The sequence below is a fragment of the Pelodiscus sinensis genome, chromosome 1 (assembly GCF_052426305.1).
Source record: "Pelodiscus sinensis isolate ZL-2025 chromosome 1, ASM5242630v1, whole genome shotgun sequence".
Taxonomy (NCBI): Eukaryota; Metazoa; Chordata; order Testudines; family Trionychidae; genus Pelodiscus; species Pelodiscus sinensis.
The window spans coordinates 197,715,104-197,739,242 of NC_143052.1; the positions used below are offsets into that span (position 1 = coordinate 197,715,104).

A 24,139-nucleotide genomic window follows, 5' to 3' on the forward strand; every position below is an offset into this window, starting at 1 on the left:
GTTTTCAGATTAAGAGTACTGGATGCCTTTCTGGAAGGTATGCTTTAGCCAAATATCTAGTCAAACTCAAGGTGTTGGGTTCAGTGCAGGGGTAACTGGTGAAATTCTCTGGCTTCTGGCATATGAAAGGTCAGACTAAACTAGACAATCTAATAGTCCCTTCTGGCCTTAAAATTTATACATGAGTGAATCAACAGGTTTAAAAAATGTATTTATCCTGAATATGAAAAATGCAAAGCTCTCAAAATGTTCTCTTGACAAGTAATAGATTTACAGAGTCTTTGTGCTATTTAAGAAGTCTGCTCTGATTGTAATTACCTTTAAGTTTTAAAACCACTCACTTCTCTTTCTGGTAGTGAAGGGGTGATGATGTGAAGCTCCTGCTGACCCTTTTCCTGTTCAGCAACATCTTCTGTTGCTAAGAGACGGAATGCAGTTTTAGAGAGTTCCTGAAACCAGTTGTCAGAAAATACGCTACTAGAAATGAATGCATCAAAGAGGATGATTCACTACAAAAACAGAAATCAATTGCGCAGACATTTATGCACATAAGTAACCTTACTTATGTAAACAGTTCATTTAAGAAGAAGAAGAATCTAGTGGGTAGGCTGCCCACTAGAGCCTTCCTGTTCCACCAGAAACTTTCAGTGTGGTCTTGAGTATATCACTTAATGTGTCCATGACTCAGTTCATCATCTGTGTAACAACCCTTCCCGATGTCACAGGAGTGTTGATATGACAAATATGTTAATAACTGGTATTGTGATGAGGTGCATAAACCCCACATTGGCCAGGAAAGGGTTCCCGAGCTGCAGAAGTTGCATTCAGCCTTGCTCTTCAGTAGGTGCTAGGTTTGAAGGCAGTGGTCAGAGGTTGCTGGGAGGGAAGTTGGGCCTCCAGCTCTCTCTCTGTGAGTGGGCAGGGGACAAGAACCAACTAGACACTCCAGTCTACGGGAAGCTAGGCTTGATGTGGGGCCAGTGTCCTGGATTTATTACCTGTGACTGACCTGTTGCTACTGAGTAAAAGTGCTGCTGGCTGTGCCCTACCCTCAGAGGGTGGCAGCCAAATAAACCCCTTTTATATTTTGCACCTGACTGGGGACCCAGCAGAGGTTAGTTGTGAACCCAGAAGTGACCCTACTTCTAGGGGTTAGTTACCATGGTAACCATTATGCTCTACTGAGGCTGGACCGCAGTGGAAGAGCAAACCAGATTTTTTTTGCCACATAAAGGCTGCCGTTTTGTTGTCAAACTGGCCTCCTCCACACAGCGTGGCCTTGCATGTATCATGCATGTGAGCTCACACTACATGGAGAATGCCATTTAGTAGAGCAAAATGGAGTTGCCTGCACAATGCCATCTGACACACCATGGAAGATGCTATTTTGTGTGGAACAAAATGGCATCCTCAGAAGAGTGAGGTTATGATGGTGGGGGCATTCCCACGCTACAGGCCCACCAGTGGGAGAGGGGACAAAGAGGGCAACTGCCTTGGGGCCTGATGCTCTCAGACGCTGCTGCTGCTGCTACTGTGACAGCATGGCCATCAGAGCCCTGGGCCCTTTAAATCCTCACCAGAGCTCCACATAGCCTACTCCCGGTGGCACTGAGGGCTGGCTGTCCCCAGCCCCACCCTTTCCATGGGGGCACAGCGAGTCTGTTGACCTCACTGCCACACTAGCCGGGGTATTCTGGTAGTTGACTATTCAGGACTATTCAGGTATTCTGGTAGTTGACTATCCTGGGTTAAAGTTGCCAACACTGTTTTTAGGGTGACCATATGTCTGTGTTTTTCCAGACACTTTTTTTTTTTTATCCTTGACCCTCACTATGGGCTGATTTTTCAAATAAGAGGCAATGTCCAAGTGGTTTAAGAGCAGAGGCTAGAGCTCAGAAAGAGTGGTCTGCTTCCCAGTTGATCCCTCCTCTGCATCCCTGTCAGATTTGTCCCTTACAGCTGCTGGATTCTGCCCTCCCAGGCCTTTGCTCCTAGTCCGAGGGAGAGGGAGAGCCCCACAGGGAGGCACTAAACAACTGTCACTGATTCCTCTGTCTGAGCCATGTCAAGAGCAAGGCCCCAGGTACCTCCTCCAGCAGCCGCCAAATACTCTTCCCAATACACACACCCCTCCAGCAACCCCCACGTGCTCCCTCCAGTCCCCCTTTATACACACACACCTGTTCAGTATATCCCAACTGTGCCTCCTTTAACTATCCCCTACACTCCAACAGCGTCCTCTTTTTAGGAACCTCAAACATGGTAACCCTACTCATAATACAAGAGCATATCCCGAATTTAAATAGAAAATTGTCCTGTATTAAATCAGCATGGGATAACCATCCAGCATTTCAACATACAGCAGACTTCCGATAATCCGGAACCTATGGGACCTAGGTGGTGCTGGATTATCAAATATGCCGGACTATCACGAGGTACTATAAGATGGCTCTCTATATATATATATACACTGTATACATTATATACTGTATATAAAGTGTTCTTAACCCTTTTTGTTGTACATACTGTATACAGTCTACTGTAATGTTTTAGTTTTTTAAAGCCTTTTTTACTCTTTTTGCTCAGTTCAGCTTCTGCCGCTGTTACCTTGTGACTCATTTTTTGCTGAAGCTCACTCACTAGGCTCTTGCCATTTTGATGCCGGACTGTCAGGAGTGCCGGACTATTGGATGCCGGACTATTGGAGTTTTACTGTATTACAAATATCACTATCATGCAATGTCAGTTTTAGTACGACCTTACCTTCCAATGATATAACATTTGTAAAATTAGACAGACAATGTAAGGATGCAGAATTGATTTAATGAATTTAATGATTTAATGAATCTATGTACTGTAGCACACAGGTTCCAGACAATGGGGCACAAGGACCCAACAGGGCCACACCAAAAGCTTAGAGGCAGGAGCGGGCTGTGTCCAGCTGGGGCAATTGATAGGGCTTTGTGCAGGTGGTGTTGGCCACATTGGCTCTCCTCATTCCTCAACTGATGCAGCTCCAGCAGCCACCGACCAGCAGTTAATGTTCCTCTTCTAGGGGTATTAGAATCTGCGGCTGTGTCTACACTGGCAAGTTATTCCGGAAAATCAGCCGCTTTTCCGGAAAAACTTGCCAGCTGTCTACACTGGCCACTTGAATTTCCACAAAAGCACTGACGATCTAATGTAAAATCATCAGTGCTTTTCCGGAAAAACTATGCTGCTTCCATTCGGGCAAAAGTCCTTTTCCGGAAAACTGTTCCAGAAAGGGGCCAGTGTAGACAGCACAGATTTCTTTTCCGCAAAAAGCCCCGATCGCGAAAATGACGATCGGGGCTTTTTTGCGGAAAAGCGTGTCTACATTGGCACGGATGCTTTTCCGGAAATACTTATAACGGAAAACTGTTCCATTTTAAGCATTTCCGGAAAATCATGCCAGTGTAGACATAGCCTGTGAGCTGGGAGGCCACATCCTGGAAGTACTAACCCCTCTGCCAAAACAGCCCTTTCAGCACAACTGCAGGCACAGAACCCCACCCACTTGCCCTGGCAGAGCAAGCCGGTGCTGGGAAAGCAGTCAAGCATAGGGGCTGGAACAAGGGATACTGGGGGTGCTTCTTGGCTTGAAGTAGTAATAACTCAAACACACGGTTTTATACTTTCAGGACCTCAATTATAACAATTGTTCCAGCCCCATGGTAGATGGAGCCACTGTCAAGGGATGGAGCCAGCAGGGGGTCCTATGCAGCTGGGGGGGGGGGGGTCAGTGCTCAGGAATGCACCTTTCCACTCCCCTCCTGACCCTGGCCCTTCAGAGCTGCCCTGTTCATTTGTGGATCTGAGTCCTGACAACCAAGACTGCCTGAATACTTCAGGGATCAGTAGGTTTCCTCAACTGCCGTGTGGTTAGTACCCCTCAGCCCTGTGGTACTGGGCACCCTACCCCTGCCCTGATGTGTACAGGGTATTCCTCTCTCATAGGGAATACATTGTTGGCAACCCTATCCATGAGAAACTGGGACTTTGTACTTACTGCTTCCCTTTTTAGCCTGTGACGTGGGCTAATATTTGGGACTATGTGAGTTACTTCTGTTGGGGAAGAAACTGATGATAGTCAGGTATTTTTCTGATACCAGCCAACTTATTTACAAAGAATGTACTTAAAGTGACTATGTTCAGGGAAACAGGACAATCAAACATGAGGCAGTTTCTATATTCACCACGCCACACCTTTTTCCAGTCAGCATTCTGCCTCAAAAGCTCTCTAGCCTTTTTCTGAGGGCCATTGTGTCTTGGTGTATACATTAGACACATAGGCTATGTCTCCCCCCTTGGCTTCTTGCGCAAGTACAGTCGTTCTTGCGCAAGAATCCTCAGAACGTCCACACTGCCCGCCCCCTCTTGCACAAGGACATTTACAGTATAGCATGGTAAGAGAAGGCTTCCTGCACAAGAGCTACGCTCTTTTTTAACAGGTGTAAGCCCTCTTGCACAGGAGCTCTTGCATAAGAGGGTAGTGTGCACACTCGGCAGGGATTTCTTGTGCAAGAAAGCCCTATGGCTAAAATGACCATCAGAGCTTTCTTGCGCACGAGAGCATCCACACTGCCATGAGTGCTCTTGCACAAAAGCACAGCTCACACATGACAGTGTGGATGTTTTCTTGCACAAGAACCCTTGCACAAGATGTTCTTGCGCAAGGAGCTGCCAGTGTAGACATAGCCATACTGTGCATACCTGATATTAAATCATCCCCCAGTTCCTGCATTTGCTTTCAGTCTAGTGTTTGGGTGGCTGCTACTGTTCTTTCAGGGTCACTAAACAAAGAAGCAATTAATTATTCCTTCATTTAACCTGAATATAGCATGGCTAGTACCAGAGTTGTTGACTCAAGTCCCACAACTTGAACTTGAGTCCGACTTAAGTTACCTAGGTTACTTGACTTGAGACTCGACTCGGGTTCATTGTTTGTGACTTGAGACTCGACTTGAGACTTGCTAATTTTGTTAAATCGACTTGGTGAAAAAATTGTCCGAAAATGCCGATATTGATGGCTTGTACAAAAGTGACCTGACATTTTTTAAAATTAAGACTTGAGACTCGACTTGGGACTTGACTAGAAAGTGACTTCAGGGACTCGAGACTCGACTTGAGACTTTAACTATAACACTTGAGACTTGACTTGGACTTGACAATGACGACTTGAAGACAACACTGGCTAGTACACACAATTTCAAGAATGTGGTGGTAATGCCCACAGATCAAGGCCACATTTGCTGAAGGCCATCAAACCTCCAGCAGAAAAGTTCTTAATGGGACTGTTACAAAGTGATTTACTCACATATGTGTTGGCAGGCTTTCAAAAGAAATTAGCTTCCTTATAAAAATGGCAGGGAGGGGGCAGGAGGGTGTACACAGAAGAATCATCAGCCATACTAATTAACTCCTTTGTTTTCTAAGTGTTATGCTTTTAGCCCTATCAAGTCAATTTAGGCTATTCAAGTCAGCCTGGTAGAATCTTTTTAGAAGTGCAAAGACAAACTGGAAATATTTGTCCAAAACAGGAAACTTTGAAAATATTCTTTATTTCTTTGAAAATATTATTCAGTTACAATTTCAATTTATGGCAAAAATATAATTATATAAAACTCTGCCAAGCAAACACTAACTACTGGGTGCAGTGCTTACAGCCATGAATGGATCCAGTGAAGTCTGAGAAGACAAAGTCAGTGAAACTCCTCGTAGCAGCAAACTTTATGCCCTGTGGTCAACTAAACTAATACTTTTAAAACCAAACCCACTCAGGTATGCCACTGGAACAGAGAAGATTTTGTGATGCTAGATCTGCTATATTTGTATAATTTTATATAATTTATATATATTTTTGCTGTAAATACCTTTATTTCAATTACATTTAAAATGATGTTATAGGAAAAAAAAGAGACTCAATGGAGATGGTTTATGCTAGACTTCAATTCAGAACATGTTTTATGCCAGCATTTTGATCCTCTTTAGGGACAAAGTATATAAATGACACACACTAGCCATCCTAATTTATAGCATCAGAAGCCAGGTCCTAAGTGTCCACTAAGCTGCAGGGCCGCACACTTGCCTATTTAGCACTGTGCAGGTACTCAAGAACGTATCCAGGGACCTACTTCAGTTAGGCGAGGGCTGCCCCACTCCTGCCCCCAGCCTAGCCTGGCTTCTAATCTGCCATTGCTATGGGGGCGAGTGAGCGTTCTGAAGCAAAAACCAGACGAAACCCAGTCATGGCTGTGGTGGCCCTCCCCGAGCGCCAAACCACCTTCAACTCAAACCTGCTGGAACAGGGAAGAGACACCTATCCTGCCACTTCAGCTGCTGAGCTACCATGGTAGGGAGAGAGGCCTTCCCTTGCTAGCCCTAGTGTTGCTGCAAGGAGAGAAAGATGGGGGAGTCCTCTCTCCTTTTGGTAGTCCTAGAGCATACTCCTTCACCCCAAACCCCTCTGCCCATCCCCACCCTATAGACTGCACCCTCTGTCCCAGCCCTGAGCCTCTTATTCCCAGTCCCACCCCAGAGCCAGAGCCACCAGCTAGAGCCCTCCCCCTCCTGTGCCCCAATCCTCTGCCTCAGGTCAAGGCCCCTCCCACACTCAGAACCCCTTGACCTCACCCCTGCCACAAGACTTTCATTATATGCACCAATATGAAGGTGCTGTTACACACCACCTCCATATTGGTGCAATAACAAAATTAATTCTGCTGAGGGGGTGGGGAAAATTAGAGGGAACACTGACAGTGGGGGACTCTGCCATTCCTGACTGTCCCAGGCTGAAGTCACGGAGACATGACTTCTGCGACCTTTGAGACAAAATTGTAGCCTTAATCATGCACTCGTACTTATCTGACCAACCAGTATCTAATCAGAAACTCCAGAGTATTTCTTAGTAGAGATTAGTCTTTTTACTCAACTTTTACAACCTTGACAACTTGTCAGTCAATGTTTGATGACAATTGCAGGTGTACTCACATGGACTGCTCCTGTTAGTGGTCTGCCACTACTTAGTCACTACTCAGTCCTATCATGATTTAAAAGAGGAAACAACAGCTAACCTAGCTAGCTAGTGGGGAAAAAATATAAATTGCTTATTTTACAAGCTAAATTATGAAATGATAACTCAGGAAGTTTTCTCACATTGGTGAGAGATGACTAAGGGGGAAAACAGGTGCACATAGCTAGTGTAAGTGAATTTATTTGAGAATACAATCCAAAGAATGCAAAGGAGGAATGTCAACAGATTTTTAAGAAGAGATTGAAACAGACCATGCTCCTTTGTTGAATTTTGGGATCTTTGGGATCTTGGATGAGGACATGAAGATTTAGGTGACCACAAGGAATCACTTGTTCTAATTCATGTTCACTAACATTTGTTATTCAGCAAAATAAGTTGAATTGAGCCTGCTTCCTTTTTGACTACTGTTTTATTTACATTTTGTATAGGTATCCAAATGTCCTGGGATATGAGCGAGGAGAAATTCACCAAATTGTTGCTACACATTTTTAAGTGGTAATGGCTGCTTGGGAGATTGAAATATTGTTACATTCAAACAGATGCATTCACTGAACTTTTTCCTAGACAAGGGAGTTTATTTCGGTGGTATTTCTTTCATGGGCTGCTCTCTCAGGCTACATCTAGGGATGCAAATCAAGCATATCGAAATTGCTAATGAAGCAGGGATTTAAATATCCCGTGCTTCATTAGCATAAACATGGCTGCTGCTTTTTTTCTAAATGGAGTTTTAAAAAAAAACAGCAGTCTAGATGCAGATCTATCGAAAATAAACCCTTTTTAGACAGATCTGCATTCCTCAAAAAATGAGGTTTACAGGATCTGTCGAAAAAGGGTTTATTTTCGACAGATCCGCATCTAGACTGCCTTTTTTTTTTAAAAAAAAACTCCATTTAAAAAAAGCGGTGGCCATGTTTATGCTAATGAGGCACAGGTTATTTAAATCCCTGCTTCATTAGCAATTTCGATGTGCCTAATCTACATCTCTGTCGACAGAGAGGTGTAGTCTAGACATGCCCTCAGATACTTCACTGACTGCTGCAGATGGAGGAGATGTGGGGTATTTCAGAGAGAAGAATTTTGCTTCGCCTCTTCACCTTCCTTGGTTTTGTAAGACCATTCACTTTTTTTTTAATTTATGGGTTTTTTAATCTCCTTTTTGTGGTAGTATTAATTAGGGAGTCTCAAATAAGAAAAAATTAGAAAGGTCTGGCACAATTAACTGCATCCCTTCACTGACCTTATGTCAACTCCAAACTGATATAGAGCCCCAGAAAAGCAGTTAGAAACTTTGAGTTTCTCCTCAGATTTAAAACAAAGATGATTTCCATCAGAATTAATAAGTGGAAAATTAAATTTGGTCCTGGATTACAAATGTTTATATGTGAAATGTTCACATTTCAATTCAAAATTCTTGGGTGCGTTCGTTAATCCTTCACAATAGGGCCTAATGATAATAGAGTCAAGAAGCATGTCAATAACTCCAGCACAGCAAATGTGATGTTAAGAGTAAGCAGCATTCCTTCTCTTTGGGTACACCTACACAGCAGCATTATCTAATATATAAAGGAGAATGTTTGTAACTCTGTGCACTAATAACTTAGACACTATAAGAGCTACCGCAACCAAACTTTGCATGGGATAACCTTTCCTCCAGGAGAAGGTTTTAAGGTACTTTTGGACCCAATTGGGCCAGAGCTCAAGCTGTAAAAATAAAGTAACCTGCCACGCTGTGCTGCAGGGGCTGCCCCACCCACGCTAGGTCCCGTGCCTGCCACCTGCGGCCCCCAGCGCCATCCGGGACTTGCCCCCTCCTATCCACAAGGTTACATAAGCGACCCTCTTCTCTCCCCCCCCCCCCCCCCGCGCCGGCACGCAGTGCCCCAACCTCCACGTGCACAACAACTCAGGCACCCGCTCTGCTCCCCTGGGCACCTGCAGCCCCGGGCACAAGCTGGGGTGCCCCTCCCGCAGGTAACCTCCCTTCCACCCAGGGTCGCACCCCCCCCTTCTCCAGGAATGATGCAGACCTATATTTTAACCCCTATAGAAATCAGTGCAACTTTTCTACCATTCAAAAAAAGATAATGGACTACTGTTTTTCTACATTTTGTTTCTCCAGTTTCCCGAGCAACGCCGGGTAACTCCAGCTAGTTTCAGAATAACTGACATAGCTGCAGTTGTGTAGCTTAATTTGATTTTAGCCCTACTATATAGAGGTACCGTTAGATTAAAGAGATTTTCAGGAAACACTAACAGTGATCATTCTGAAAGGGAAAAATGATTTTCATCCTCTGACACTTGATGACTGTGAATAGAGTGAGCAGCAGTCTGATTTTTAGAAGCTGCCCCTTTAAAACATGAAATAATGCATTATATACTCTTCCTGTGGAATGGATAGACATAATATTGAAATAATAAAATTAAATATGGATACAATTCACATGTATCATTCTAAACAGTATCATTCTAACCAGAGATACTCTGCTCTACAAGGTACACAGCTCCATCTGTTGTCTCAGCTCAGCCATACGACATATTTCTTACGTAGAAAGAGCTGTGTAATATTAACCTCTTGTTCCATAATTGAATTGCTTTAGAGCAGCAAACAAATATACAGCCCTAAAATGAAAGTGTGTTTGTATGGAGTCATACGAAAATGTTATAAGATCCACCAGGAAAAGATATTGTTCCTATTTGTTTCCTCTCTAGCTGTGTACCTATGCCACACTTAAGTTCAGGGTTTCTGTGCTGCAACCCCAGCAGACATTACCAGGGGCCAATCAGAAGAGAGGTGAGGGAATAACTAGTGAATCCATCACTATGCAGAGCCAAAAGCAAACCACCTCGCCTCACCCCATACTGCCAGGGGACTGGAACAATTAGTATAGTGGAGGTGCTGGGAGCCATTGAACCAAACTTTAAACCCTGTATACAATGCATACCCCTTCAAGCCAGGGGCTGCTGCAATACCTCCCTGCACCACAGTTCCAGCACCTTTACGCACTCCCGTCCACCCACCCAGCCCCCTTACAGCTATTACAGCTTCTGGGCTTCCTCAGGGGTGGAAGAATGTCAGGAGGAACCAAAAGAACTATTCAGGATATTTGCAAAGTGATTTTAAGTGCTTTTTGTGTTTTTAATAACCAGCCCTAAGAAAACTCTATGCATCTGATCAAACTAAATGGGAAAATGATCCCAGCATCTGCCATCAATGGCCAGAGCAATCAAAAGGTGCCTTATGAAAACTCCCCTGTGAATGTCTCACTTTGGGACTCCTGTTCTTCTTGTGCCAGGAACAGTCTGGCCTAATTTTTTTGCCGTAAACCTGGGCAACCTCACTCTATCCTATCTTTTGTAAGTGATCCTGGTTTTTGCCTCCTCAAACAGGCACATTCAGAGCCCCACCCTCTCCCTACATCTACAGGAAAAGAGATTCTGTTTTCAGAATGAGAAAATGTGAGGAGCGAAATAATGTGCGCTTGATGGCTAAATAGTTAATCAGATCCTGAAAAAAATTAACTGCCTGCAGAAAACAATACTTACATGTGGGTATGTTTAAAATGTACATTATTTTTAATTTAAATTTGATCCACTACAACTGTGGATAACTCAGGAAGCTTACACTTTTCCTAGTTTCTTAGGACACTACAACTGACCCTGCAGTAAGGAAGAATTTGGACATAGATTGCTGGAAAAATATGGACAGCATAAGCGAGGCCAGTTCTGGAAGGAATTTCAGCTTCACTTCAGGAGGTTCAGCTCAACAATTTCTGAAGCACAAAGCAGATGAATTCAGAATAAGCAGCAAGGTATGAAATCACCTCCTGTATGTGATAGATGTTACATCACAGGAAGGGGAAATGAAAGAGGCTCAGAAGGGCGGGAGAAAGGAGAAGAGAAAAGCACTGAAATGGGTGCTGCAGAGAGACGAGACAGTGTACTGTGACATGCCATTACTACAGTCTGCAACCCGATAAACACTTGCTGTACCTGCAGGGAATGGCAAACCCCTCTTCCATATTCCCAGGGTATGTTTTTTATAGGCAGACTGTTTGTTATACTTTATTTTTGATAGTGTGTAACATCTCACCGGGCCCAGTTCTGATGAATGACAGTGCAGCACCATGTTGCTGATCCAGACAGCTATCTGAAAGGTACTACATCTTATTGTAGTAACTGGTATTGTAATAAGCAGTATTAGGACTTCTTGTAGTGAGTATATTTTATTTCTCAGGAAGGTTTACATTGAGATTCCCCCTCCTCCTGTTACTTCTGCTCTTTTAAGTCCCCACCCCCACATAAATCCTCCATTCCAGCAAAGGAGAGATGAGAGTGAGCCCCCTGGAGCCAGAGGTAATGCTAGCCCATTGGAGGCCCTAACCAGGAATTTTTGCGGGATCCTGCCACAGGGCAGACTCACTGCCACGGCACCTCCTGCCAATAGACCTGGAAAATAGCTTGTTAACCCACAGGGCGCCTCCCTCTGGCTGGAGTCTTCCTGTGTCCTCATTCCAGTATCAGAACCAGGTCACTCCCAGACCCTGACATCCTCTGGCAGTGCCCACTCCAGTATCTCTCAGCCCCCTTCTGGGGGGCTCCCTTCCCAGGGGCTCCCCAATCCTCCTATACCCACCTTGCCTCAGTGACCCACTGCCAGTCTTCATCTAGCCCCTGCCACAGGGGCACACTTTAGTCTGCAATGGCCACTCATCATTGGCAAGGGGGTGTGGGCCTGCTGCCTTTGCCTATGCTGGCTGCCTCCCCCTGCAGCCCTAGCACTCTCAGGCCTTGCTTCAGGCCCTGCAGCCTGGGAGTGAGGTACGGCCAGAGCTCCCCTGCACTGCCTGCCTTTCCCCAGCACTGCTCTGTCTTGGGAAGCCTCCAAGCTTTCTTAGCAGCCACATCCTTCCTACTCCCCCAGCTAGAACAAGTCTGTCTCCCTTCCTTCCTCTGGCAGCCCTTATTTATTACAGCCCCCAGCTGGGCCCTAATTGGCAGTAATCTGCTTCAGCTGCGGGCTTTGCTCTCAACCCTTTCCCAGGACAGGTTTTACCTTTAACGGGTCAGTGCAGGGCAGATGCCCCATCACAGACCCCAACATACAACACAAGAAAATGTATATGAGAAGCCCCCTTGAGCAGGCCTTAAGCAACTGCTTATACTGCTTATGCCTAGTGCTGGCTCCGCATAGAGCACATCAGACAAGTTATACCTCAAAATCTTGTGCACGTTATACCTATTCTCTCTCGGTCTGGCAAGTCTCCGACAAACTCGGCAACCATCTCCAAACTCTGGGCAGGGTGGCAACACCAATAACTGTTCTATGTTTGACTTCAGGGTCCAGAAGCAAAAAAGAGAGAGAGAAAAAAAATCCACACCGCCAGGCTGGGCAGCAATTTGTGTGCAGATTTGGGGCTTGAAGTCATATAAGGAGAGGGGGAGAGAGAGAGAGTGTGTGTGTGTGTGTAACGCAATATCCAGTATGTTGCTTACAAGTGATGACTTAAAGTGAAGGAATCAGAACAGAAGAATGAGTGAGGAGAGGTGGTTTAGAAAACCTTTCTCTAGAGCAACAAACCACATGCACAGATTCAATTTCAAACGTGCTGTTGCTGTGCAAATGAGATATACGTATACTGGGGCAAATACTTCCCTCCTTATGTGTGGGATTCACCCTGTATTCAAGCAGATAGTTACACATGGGCTACGTCTACACTGGCCCCTTTTACGAAAGGGGCATGCTAATTTTAAACTTTGTAATAGGGAAATCCGCGTGAGATTTAAATAAAGATGTCCGCCGCTTTTTTCCGTCTTGGGAGTAGGAATAAGAGATCCTCCGGAAAAGGGATTTATTCCGGAGGATTGGGCCAGTCTAGACGCTTTTTTCTGGCTTTTCCCCAAGCCGGAAAAAAGCAGCGGATATCTTTATTTAAATCCCGCGGGGGATATTTAAATCCCCCGCGGATTTCCCTATTACGAAGTTTAAAATTAGCATGCCCCTTTCGTAAAAGGGGCCAGTGTAGACGTAGCCATATTGAAAAGGCAATAATATTTTTAAAAGCCCAAAAATATTTGTATAAGACAGGGTTCTAATACAACATGGTAGTCTTTCTTTTCCACCTCATAAGAACAAAAGAACGGCCGTACTGGGTCAGACCAAAGGTCCATCTAGCCCAGTAGCCTTTCTGCCAACAGTGGCCAGCACCAGAAGAAGATTAATTTTCTTTCCCCCATTCTCTTCCTCCTGTTGCCTTTTGTGATCTACTGCTGACATAATACAGTGCTTAATATGTGCTATGTGATGAAGAAACATACTAATGGCAACCACCACAATGGTCAAGAAAATTTTCTAAAAAACTATTTCATATACCCTACAGGTTATTTTAGTGTCTAACAACTAATAGATTCTGGCAAGTGTCCACTAAATTGTTTCATTTGAAGTTGTCGTGTTTATGTCGGAATCAATAATTTAACAGTTTGTATGAAAACATTTACACCAATCAATACCAGCACCCAAAACTCTCACACAAGTGAGGCTGAGCAATTCAATAAAAATAATCACAATGTTTCCAGAGCATTCATATAGAGTGGGTATGTTTCTAAAGGGCTTTGCAGTGATCAGATTTTGTCACTATATTATTTGATATTTTTATCAATGACCTCAGTAATACAGAAAACCCTGGATTGCTTGGAAAGCTGGGTGCAAGCAAATAATATGCATTTCAGTATGATGAAATACAAGGTCTTAACATAGGGACAAAGAACGCAAGCCATATTTACAAGCTGGGGAACTCTATCCTGGGAACCAGTGACTCTGAAAAGGATGTGGGGGTCACGGTGGATTGGCAGATGAACATAAGTTCCTATTGCAAAGCTGTGGTCGAAAGAACAAATGCTGTCCGTGGGTGTATAAACAGGGGAATCTCGAGTAGGGAGATTATATTATTTGTATATAACCTCCCTGTATTTGATTTTCATGTACTGCTGATGAAATGTTGTCTCCAGTTCTGATGCCCACAATTCAGGAAGGATGTTGACAAATCAGAGGGGGTTCAGAGAAGAGCCACAACAAGAATTCAAGGATAGAGATTTATAGTGAGACTCAAGCAGGTAAGTCTATTTAGTTTAACAAAGAAGAGGTTTCATGGGCCATTTGAGTACTAGGTTTCTACATTGGGAACAAATATTTAATAAAGGGCTCTTCAGTCTAGCAAAGACAAGTATAACAAGATGCAGTGGCTGCAACCTGAAACTAGGCAAATTCAAATTAGAAATAAGGTGCACATTTTTAACAGTAGAACAATTTATCTAGCATTGCCATGGATTCTCCATCACCGGCCATTTTAAAATCTAGACAGGGTATTTTTCTAAAATAGATACTGCAGTTGAAACTGGAAAGTAAGCCTGTGTTATACAGAAAGTCAGACTACAGGTTCACTGTGAACCGTTCTGGCCTTCTAGTCTATGACTATTATGGGCACACTTTCAATACATCTAATTTTAATTCTAAAATTTCAATAAAAATATTCATCTATAACAGGCATCAGATAAGAATGGAGGCAAGTATACAAAACACGCACAGACTTGAGGAAGAGAGACTTCACTCTTCCTCTAAGGCAGGGGTGGGCAAAGGGGCCTCTGTGGGCTGCATCCGGCCCACCAAGAAGGTGGATCCAGCCCGCGGAGGCCCTGCTGCTCCCCTGCTCACTGGCCAATTAGGACCTGGGGGCAGGGGAGCACATGAAGCCTCCTCCCACCCTGCCAAGAGCACGTGGCATTTTGAAATGCCACATGCTGCTCGCAGGGCAGGGGGAAGAACAGAGGAGGCTTTGCATGTGCTCTCCCGCCCCCAGACCAATCAGGGCCTGGGGGCGGGGGAGCTTCATGAAGCTTACTTTGCCCTGGCCCAGCCCTGCGAGGAGCCTGTGGCATTTCAAAGTGCCACATGTCCCTTGCATGGGTGCATAGTGGGAAGGGGGGGCAAAAGGTCTCTCCCACCCCCAGACCAATCATGGTCTGGGGGTGGGGTATCCCCGCCCTATTCCCGTTTAGGCCCCCGGGCAAAAATTATTGCCCACCCCTGCTCTAAGGCCGGATCTTCACACCAGTTTTGAACTATTTTAGCTGGTGTTTGGTTTGGTTTTTACTGAAAAAATTATATCAGTGGAACATCTAGAGTGGACACTGTTACAACGGTACAAAGGTGCCTTTTGCCAACATAGCTCATTCCCCCGGATTTAGCCAAATGACATATAACAGTATAAACTTTTGTATGCCAGCATAACTGTGATCACATACAAGGTATATCTACATTGTAGTGTTTTTCTGGAAGAAAAAGCTGTTTTTCCAGAAAAACAATACTTGCATCCACACTGCCATTGAGTTCAAAAAAAATGAAGGGGGTTTTCTGACAGCAGTAAACCTCATTCTATGGGGAAGAAGCCTTTTTCTGAAAAGCATTTTCGGAAAAAGGTATGTGTGGACACAGAAGAGGAAGTTTTTTCAAAAGAAGAGGCCTCTAGGAAAAAATACAGGTGCCCTGCTGGCTACTCCATCCAAACTAATCACAACTCTATGGGCTCATCTAGACTACAGTAGAATGTCGAAAGAGGATGTGACAATTCCACAAGAATTTGCAGATCTTCTTCCAATCTCACTTTCAAAAGCGGAGCTTTCAAAAGTGAAAATACTTTAGACGTGGCTTTTTTGGCAAAACCCCCCTTCATCGAAAAGCCACATAAACCTCATTTTTGAGGAAGAGCGGCTTTTCGACAAAGGGGGGTCATGAAAAAGCCGTGTCTAAACTACTGTCACTTTTGAAAGCTCTGCTTTCGAAAGTGAGGTGGGAAGAAGATATGCAAATTCCGCAGGAATTTGCATATCCTCTTCTGATGCTCTTGTGTAGTCTAGCTGAGCCCTATAGTTCCTGTCTCCTGCCAGCTCTTAAAGGTGCAGGCACCCGCGACAAGCCTTGCGGCAGGAAGCTGGCCCTGGGAGCTGCACCTCACCACACGACACTGACTGCCACACAAATTTGGACCCATGGCCCAGCCTCAAGCCCCCCCCAAGACCTCCCTGGCCTTCACAGGGAGAACCACCAGGGCTCCCAGGACCCATCCAGGGGCACCAAACATCTTGGTCTGGGGCACAGATCCTGTCCCTCCTGGAGCTGTGGGGTGAGGAGGACACCCTGCAGGATCTCCACTCCCAGAGGTGAAATGCCGACATCTATGGCCAGAAGGCCAAGGCTCTGGCTGGGAGGCGACACCCGCACCTGCACATTAGAACAAGTGAGGAGCAAAGTAAAAGAGCTCCACCAGGGCTATGCCAGGGCCAGGGAGTACAGCTCTCACTCCAGGGCAGGACCCCACTCCTGCCCCTACTACCAGGAGCTCCACCAAATCCTGGGAGGTGGGGAAGTCCTTTCCCCACCTGTGGTGGAGGACTTGGGGCTAGAGATGCCCATCGTTGCCCACCCAAAGCTCCCTGACAAGGACGACGACGAGCTGCAGGAGGAGGAGGAGGAGAAGGCCAGCATGGTCACCCTCACCCCAGGGCCTAGAGATCTCCCAGGCTTCCTCTGGGGGGAGGGGGAGGAGGAGGAGGAGGAGAGGGATCTTCAGATGAATGCTCTCAGTTTGTCACACACGGGGGGGTTGGGGAGGCAGGCGCAGAGGGGATGGGGTCTGATCTTCACTCAGCCTGCTTGGCCTGGACATCATGCTGCACTCTGTGCACACAGAAACACGTGCTGCACAAGTCTGCACCATGCAGCCTCAGGAGGCAGCCCCAGAGCAACCCCAGGCTCCCACTCACCGGCTCTGGGGAGCCCCACACAGGTCTGAACCCTGAGGGGGGATGACACCCTTCCATCCTCCCACCACCAGCCACCACTGGAAGCAGGCTGGGCACAAGGGCGCATGTACAACCCCACACAGACTGAGGAGTGCCACACACAGCACATGGGCATGTGGCACCACCCACTCCCACAGAGCGCTGCCAGGGGCAGGTGTGTGTGTGGGCCCCATGGAAGGCCAGGCTGCTCCAGGCCCCTCCCCTGCCCTTGGGATCCCAGTGTGGCTGGACACTTCCCTTGCCTGCTTGTCCATGGGATGGCTGGGGTTGGGGGGAGAAGTGTGGTCCCCTGGCCACTTCAGGGCCTCTCTGAGGTAGGGCCCGCTGTGCAGGCTACACATGGTCTTGCTCTCAGGACCTCTTCATCCTCTGGCCTGAAGTCTCCTGCTTGCAGCTCACAGAGGAGGGCAGGGCCTCAGAGACAGTGTCTGCATGGATGACTGACGCCTCTCCCTCTTTATTCTCCACAGCCAGACCAGCCATCAGTGAGGAGTGATCCACCCCATCAGAGGCAGCCACCCGACCCTGGGGGAATCGCAAGTGCAGGAGGGTCCACAAGGACCTCATAAGAGAGCATGAGACCATCCTGCATGACATGCAGCAAACCCTGGCCCAGAAGGTCCAGGATGGTGCCCAGTGGCAGACCCGCAGATGAGACCAGCTTGTGGGGCAGGGCAACAATATTTGTGCCACCATCAGAGAAATGATGGCACACCCGGCTCCTGTCCTTGCTCCTGACGCCCAGCCTCCTCTGCCCCGCCTCTGCCCCCTTCCCATGTCCCTCTGCCATCCCTGACCCCACTTCAGTCCCCCCTCCTGCTCACCTCCCTTTGTCCCAGGCCCCTCCCACCCCTGAGATCCCTGGACCCGAGATGGCACTTTCAGCCGCACCATGTTCCACTCCCAGCCCTGAGCCCCCTTCTCCCTCCTCAGTCCAGGTTCTCAGCTGCCCTCCACCCTGCCCAGTTATTTTTCTGAAAAAAAACCACAAAGGTTTTGTTTTTCAATCCCAAACAGGTGTATTTATTGAGAGTACAGGGAAGTGGGGAAGGGAGAGGGAAAAGCATAGGGGGGCAGGCCTCTAGTGGGGAGGCCCTGGGGAGAGTTACTGGGGTCCTTGAGAGAAACTCTCCCTCAGGGCCTCCATGATGCGCACCCTCACCTGTAGGGCCTGGCGGATTGCAGCTGTGTACCCTTATCTTGCTTTAAGTTATGATAAGAGGAAGCTGCATACCAAATTTGGTTGTCCAAGCTCTTACCATTTAGGAGTTCTTGAACAAACACACAAACACTCGCAAATATATGGTAGCATTTGAATGGATAAGGTCGAAGAATTTCATTTTTACTTTACAGTTTCAATATTTCTATGAATGTATATAAGAACAGAATATAAGAGTTAAAACAAAATGCTCAGAGCTTACTAAATGGTGTGTGGGTGGGTGTGTGTGTGTGTGTGGTAAAAATTTCCTGCAGCAGGACAGAATGATGTCATCAGGCTTTCTGGCCATGAATGTGGCCAGAGAGAGTGGGATTGGCAAGCATAGTGAGCATGGGGCACAGCCCCCTTGTGCTTTTATAAGTTTGTTTCAATATTTCCCAAACTAATTTTTTAGGAAATTTCATTTCTTGAGTTTTTAATTTTTTTTTTCATATAAAAGGATATTTTGAGATGTCGTTTCCCGTGGAATGTATATTCAAGGTTTTGACCAACTCTACAAATAATACTACTGTGGCATTCCCTATGTTTGTTACAAGAAATATTTAGGGAATCCTCAAATAATGTCAGTTAGTTACAAAGGCAAGTAAAAAGTTTTTGAGCGTGTCTGCTGTACTTTTCACTGACCATGTAAAATAAAGACATGAATCACCATTCACTAATCCCTATTAAAAATGTATCACACACAGCTATTACATGTCAATGCCACAATCCTGCAGTATTTGGGACCTGCTGGAACACATTTGACCTGGGAACAAATTTTATGTTCCACTGACAGCTTTGAAATAAAAGCATTTCATTTCACACAGTAACTTTATGCGCGATGCGAAGAACATTGTGAAAATCTCCTTGTGTACAGAAACCATTCTCCCTCCACCTCCCAAGAAAGCCCATTAGGCTCAATTCTAAAAGAAATTATAAATAATTGGTCACATTTTTGTGTGTCAGATCATTCCAAACTTAAGGCTGGAGGGAGGCAAATGCCATTTCAAATACTCTTTCAATCCTATCTACTCTTTCTTCTTCTCCTATGAAGCATTCAGACAAAGGATGCCCATTATTCATCCCTCCCCTCACCAGAAAAAGAAGGGGGCACTTCACAGCAGAGGTAATCCAGCCAGAGAACCCAACCCACAGAAGAGAATGGGAGTATAAAGGCTCCCAAACTACAACTCCCAGGAGACACTGTGGCACCATTCGGAACAAAAACATTTTAAATATATATTTCACCTTAAAAGTCAGAAATTTTCTATGAAAAACTTTAATTAAAAGCAAATAACCTTTAAATGTCTTTGCAGGATAAATACCTACTTCTCTAATCAGCTCTAGTGGGGATCTCATTCCTGAACATCATGCTTACACTTTGAGCAGCTCAGGTCAAACATTCTTTGGATCTTTCTAGTAGCTCAGTCTCATGATTTCCAGCTTGCTCATATCATTGAGAGCCCCAGAAGAGAAGGGCAGCTTGGAGTGTGTCTCACTTTGTGGTCCTCCCTCTCCCAGGCCTGTCCTGTCCCCTCCCCATGTTGTTCCCCTATGGACTCATTCTCCTAGTCCTATGCACTTATCTCTGGGTTCCTCCTCTCAAGGTCTTGGTAGCAAACCTTCCATTAACTGTGCGCCCTCCTCTGATACTTCCTAGTTTCCCTTGTCTCCTAATGCCTGTTCAAACTGATTTGTCCTGTTTTCTTCTGGGAGGGTTTCATTTCCTTCCTTCACTTTCTTTCTCCAAACTCAGCAGTTCTCCAGGTAGGATCTAGTGTGGTTTTACAGCATCATTCCCAGCCAGTGAACACCCAAACACAGTGTCCACTAGGCCAATGGTTTTCAAAGTATAGGTTGCGACCCAGTACTGGGCCATGAAATATTAAGCACTGGGTCACTTGCAAATTTAAAATGTCACAATCTCTTAAAATACCTTTCATGTGTTGTAATAGAACAATCATTTAAATATTGCACATTTTCCTTATTGTAATAAGACATTTGTTTGCAGAGTTCCTTATGCACTTTGTATTACATGCGTACATAATGCAGCCATTTTGAATGTAATCACTGAACAACACTGCTTTCCACATAGTCAGCTTTGTTAATGCTGTCAAGACTTGTGATATAATCAACAAACCTTCATCCTGAAAAATGGATAATTTTGTAATAAGAAAAAGTTTGGAAACAGACACCAAACCCATCTACATCTGAAAATGAATGCCACCTGCAACAGAAAGTTTAATAAAAATGGACAGATTTCTGCCATGTCAACCTTGTCTGAACCACTTACTAAAAAAACAAATCATAGATAAGGCATGATGCTTTTTTGGTTTCATCAATTGTCCTATTGCAAACCAAAATCTAAAGTTACTTGCTGCGAGGTGCTTATCAACAAGAGTTAAAAACCATAAAAGCTAAAAAAACAATTAGGGTATGCCTAGACTACATCCCTCTGTTATTGTCGTACAATGAGGTATACAGGATCTGTCATCAAAGGGTTTAGTGAGCAACAGATCTGCTTCTAGACTGCCGCTTTTCATCACCAAAACTCCGTGGTGACAAAAAGCGGCTGCCATTTTTATGCTAATGAAGCACAGGATATTTAAATCCCTGCTTCATTAGCAATTTCGGTGTGTCTAATTTACATCCCTCTGGCGACAGAGAGATGTAGTCTAGACATAACCTTAGAAACAAAACATGGGGCACTCCTTGATAAGCCTCTTAAATGTTTTCAAAGGAAGCAGTGAAAATTAGATTTATCAGCACGAGTTTGGTCTGATGACTACTTTGACTGGGAAGGCAGAATTGGAAACATAGTTGGTTCCATATTATATGGCAAAGGGAAAACTGCTTGTACAGTCATCAAAAATCCAGAATCGCTGGATATGGCATGTACAATTTCCAACAAGAAGTCTAAAAGAATTGAGGAGTATTCCTCTCAATGATAACACAACATCTCGGTGAATATGTGATATTCCAGAATATTTGCGAGCCCAGATTATTACCCAATTACAGTCAGTCATGGATTCTGTTATCTGACTTGATGAGAGTACTGATATTTCAAAGTGTGCAGCACTGTTAGTTTATGTGGCCTGTATATGGCAAGATGAGTATATGGAAGACTTGCTTTGTTCTCCACATTTATCAAATAATGAAACAGGAGCACAAATTTTCTAAGCACTGAATGATTACGTGGCTGGAAGATACAAATAGGACTGCAATAATTGCAAAGTAATAACAGTAAATATGACAAGTAGGAAAAGTGGAGTTATGAAAAAAATATCAGAGGGATCTGGTGATGATCGATGTGGTTCGAATCACTGTTTCATTCACCATGAAGCTTTGGCATCCAAGGATATTTCTCCTGATCATATGGCAGTACTAAAGGAAACAGGGAAAACTGTTAGTTTCATTTAGGGAACCTCACTGACCAGCAGACTTTCTGAAATGACGTGTTAAAAAATGGGAGTGGAGCAGACTCATTTACTGTTTCACACTGAAATACGGTGGCTGACACAGGGCAGAGTGCTTACAAGGTGTATTAACTCAGAAATTAGATTCACTTTTTTCTGGCATAGAAATAGTCTAGCTTGTCATACATAGCTGGCTTTTTCACATTCTAAACAAACTGAATTTTAACTTACAAGGAAGAAGCAATGTTTTGGTTTAACACTGAGCAGGTACAAGCATTCAAAAAGTCATTACCACTCTGCAAACCATGACTGAAAAGTGATCATCTGAACTACACTATGATCCCAGCACTGTTCAGACTTATTGAGGAGAACAGCATCAGTGAATGAAATGTAAAGTGTTATACAGTTACATCTCACTGCTGTGTCTGACAATTTGAGTTGCTACTTCCCTGAAGGGGGATTTGAAAATTTGAAGGGAACGCATCAGGTGGAATCCTTTTGCTTTCAAAAGTCCAGAATCAATACTGGAGCTAAACTTGATGCCTCAGCAAGAAAAAGAGCATCTGCAACTCACCTGTGATAACCCAGAAAAAGGTGTTCTACGGGATGCTTTGTAGAAATTGTTCTAGGAATATGGAGTCCAATATTGTGCACATAGTCTGTGTACTTGGCTGTAACTAGCAGGTGTCCAGTCAGTTAACCTCTGGGTATGTATATGCCCTGAGTCATACATCTCTGGCCCATCTAGCATCCTGAAACTTCTGTTGTTATTTGTGTGTAGACCAGCCCACCCACTCTGCTATGGGTCCCTTAATGGCCTCATGGCCTGTTGATTTGTAAGCCACTTTAGCTTCCTCTGATAAATAGGGTGCTCCCATTGCTATCCTCCCATGTGCCACTAGAAAAACATCAAGGTCATCAGAGGCCCCATTTTACACAGACTGACCCCTGGGCCTGGTAACTATTCTCCATACCAGGATACACCAGTCCAATGCAACTGCTGTTGTGTTTGGTCCCTGATAAGTTCCTCCAAGCTTCTCTGTTGTCTCACTTGCCAGGCCTGCAAGAATTGTCTCTCCAGCTGGCGTGACTATTGGAAAGTTTTCATGCTCTGTGGCAACTCTGCTGGTCCACCATCCATAATCTGCTCCATTGTCCAAGTGCCAAATACTCCCAACAGCCTCCCATGTAAGTCCCTCAATTACCATGGCTGGGGGAGTAACGGTCCTAGATGAGTACCCATTTTTACAGGAAGTGGCTTCTCTCCTGCCTTCTTTGCCACAGAAACAGTACCAACTCCAGTGGTTGTGTGTTCACCGTACCCTCTTATTTTAAGTTTCCTCTGCCATTTCCACAACAATCCCCATGCCACAGTCTATGTACAACATCACCAGGCTTTTTTGCCCTCTCACCAGGACCTGAGTACTGTAGAAGCTTCCTTAAGACCACCCCATATCTATTCCCCCCTCACCTTTGCACTTCCTTCTTCCCTCTTTATCAGATTTGGAGTGTTGGCTGCTTTGGCTCTTTATACCAGCTAGCCTGACTGCCTACTTACTCCCACCAGCTTCTTCAAAGGGAACTATTTAACACCTGAGTGATCAGAGTGCAGGCTCATTTGTTCACCCACTACACTCTCACAGCTTTGTTATATGCAAAGAAGATCTAAAATGTGTGTGTGAATCATGGAACACTAGAACTGGAAGGAACCTCAAGAAGTTATCGACTTCAGTCCCCTGCCTTCATGTCAGGACCAAGCACCATCTAGATCATCCCTAACAGATATCTGTCTAACCTGCTCTTAAATATCTCCAATGATGGAGATTCCACAATGTCCCTAGGCAATTTATTCCAGTACCACCCTGGCAGTGTGGAGGGATCATCGTTTAAACTGGAAACATAAGATTCAAACTTTCCTCGTTTGCTGTTGAGACTGAAGAATTAGTATGACTATAACATGGCAAGTGACTGAAACCTGAGCAACTGGGATAACTAGTGTTAAACTGGTTTTGTTAATATTTATTCATTTCATATGGCAAACAAACTGGGAAAAAGGTACTTTTGTGGACGTTTCAAAATCTCTGCCCCTTTTCCCAAGACAAAACTATGTAGTACTTTAAAGACTAACAAGATGGTTTATTAGGTGATGAGCTTTCATGGGCCAGACCCACTTCCTCAGATCAATTTGTGGAAGAAAATTGGCACGACCATATAAACCAAAGTGATACAATCAAAAAAAGTGAACACATATAAAATTGACAAATCAAATTTTAGAACAGAGTGGAGGTGAGGGGGAAGGTTAGTGTCTGTGAGGTGTTCTAAAATTTGATTTGTCAATTTTATATGTGTTCCCTTTTTTTGATTGTATCACTTTGGTTTATATGGTCGTGCCAATTTTCTTCCACAAATTGATCTGAGGAAGTGGGTCTGGCCCACGAAAGCTCATCACCTAATAAACCATCTTGTTAGTCTTTAAAGTGCTACATAGTTCTGTTTTTTGTTTCAGCTAGACCAGACTAACACGGCTGCATCTCTATCCCTTTTCCCAAGGGCAGAGTAGACTTCCCCGCCAAAATATCCTCCAACAAAAATGGATGAAAAAGCTTGATATTTCGG

The 24,139-nt window shown here is 44.8% G+C and overlaps 2 long non-coding RNA genes across 2 annotated transcripts; one reads left to right on the forward strand and one right to left on the reverse strand.

Annotated features, from left to right (window-relative positions):
* Positions 1 to 314: 314 nt before the first annotated feature.
* LOC149525691 (uncharacterized) lies at positions 315 to 693 on the reverse strand. The gene is made up of 2 exons (XR_016348756.1): positions 563 to 693; positions 315 to 418 (listed from the first exon to the last, which is right to left on the reverse strand). It is a non-coding gene; the product is annotated as an uncharacterized LOC149525691 (long non-coding RNA).
* A 9,821-nt stretch (positions 694 to 10,514) lies between these two features.
* On the forward strand, positions 10,515 to 20,473 carry LOC106732998 (uncharacterized). Its single transcript, XR_001369232.4, has 3 exons — positions 10,515 to 10,863; positions 14,060 to 14,164; positions 17,380 to 20,473. It is a non-coding gene; the product is annotated as an uncharacterized LOC106732998 (long non-coding RNA).
* Positions 20,474 to 24,139: the final 3,666 nt, after the last annotated feature.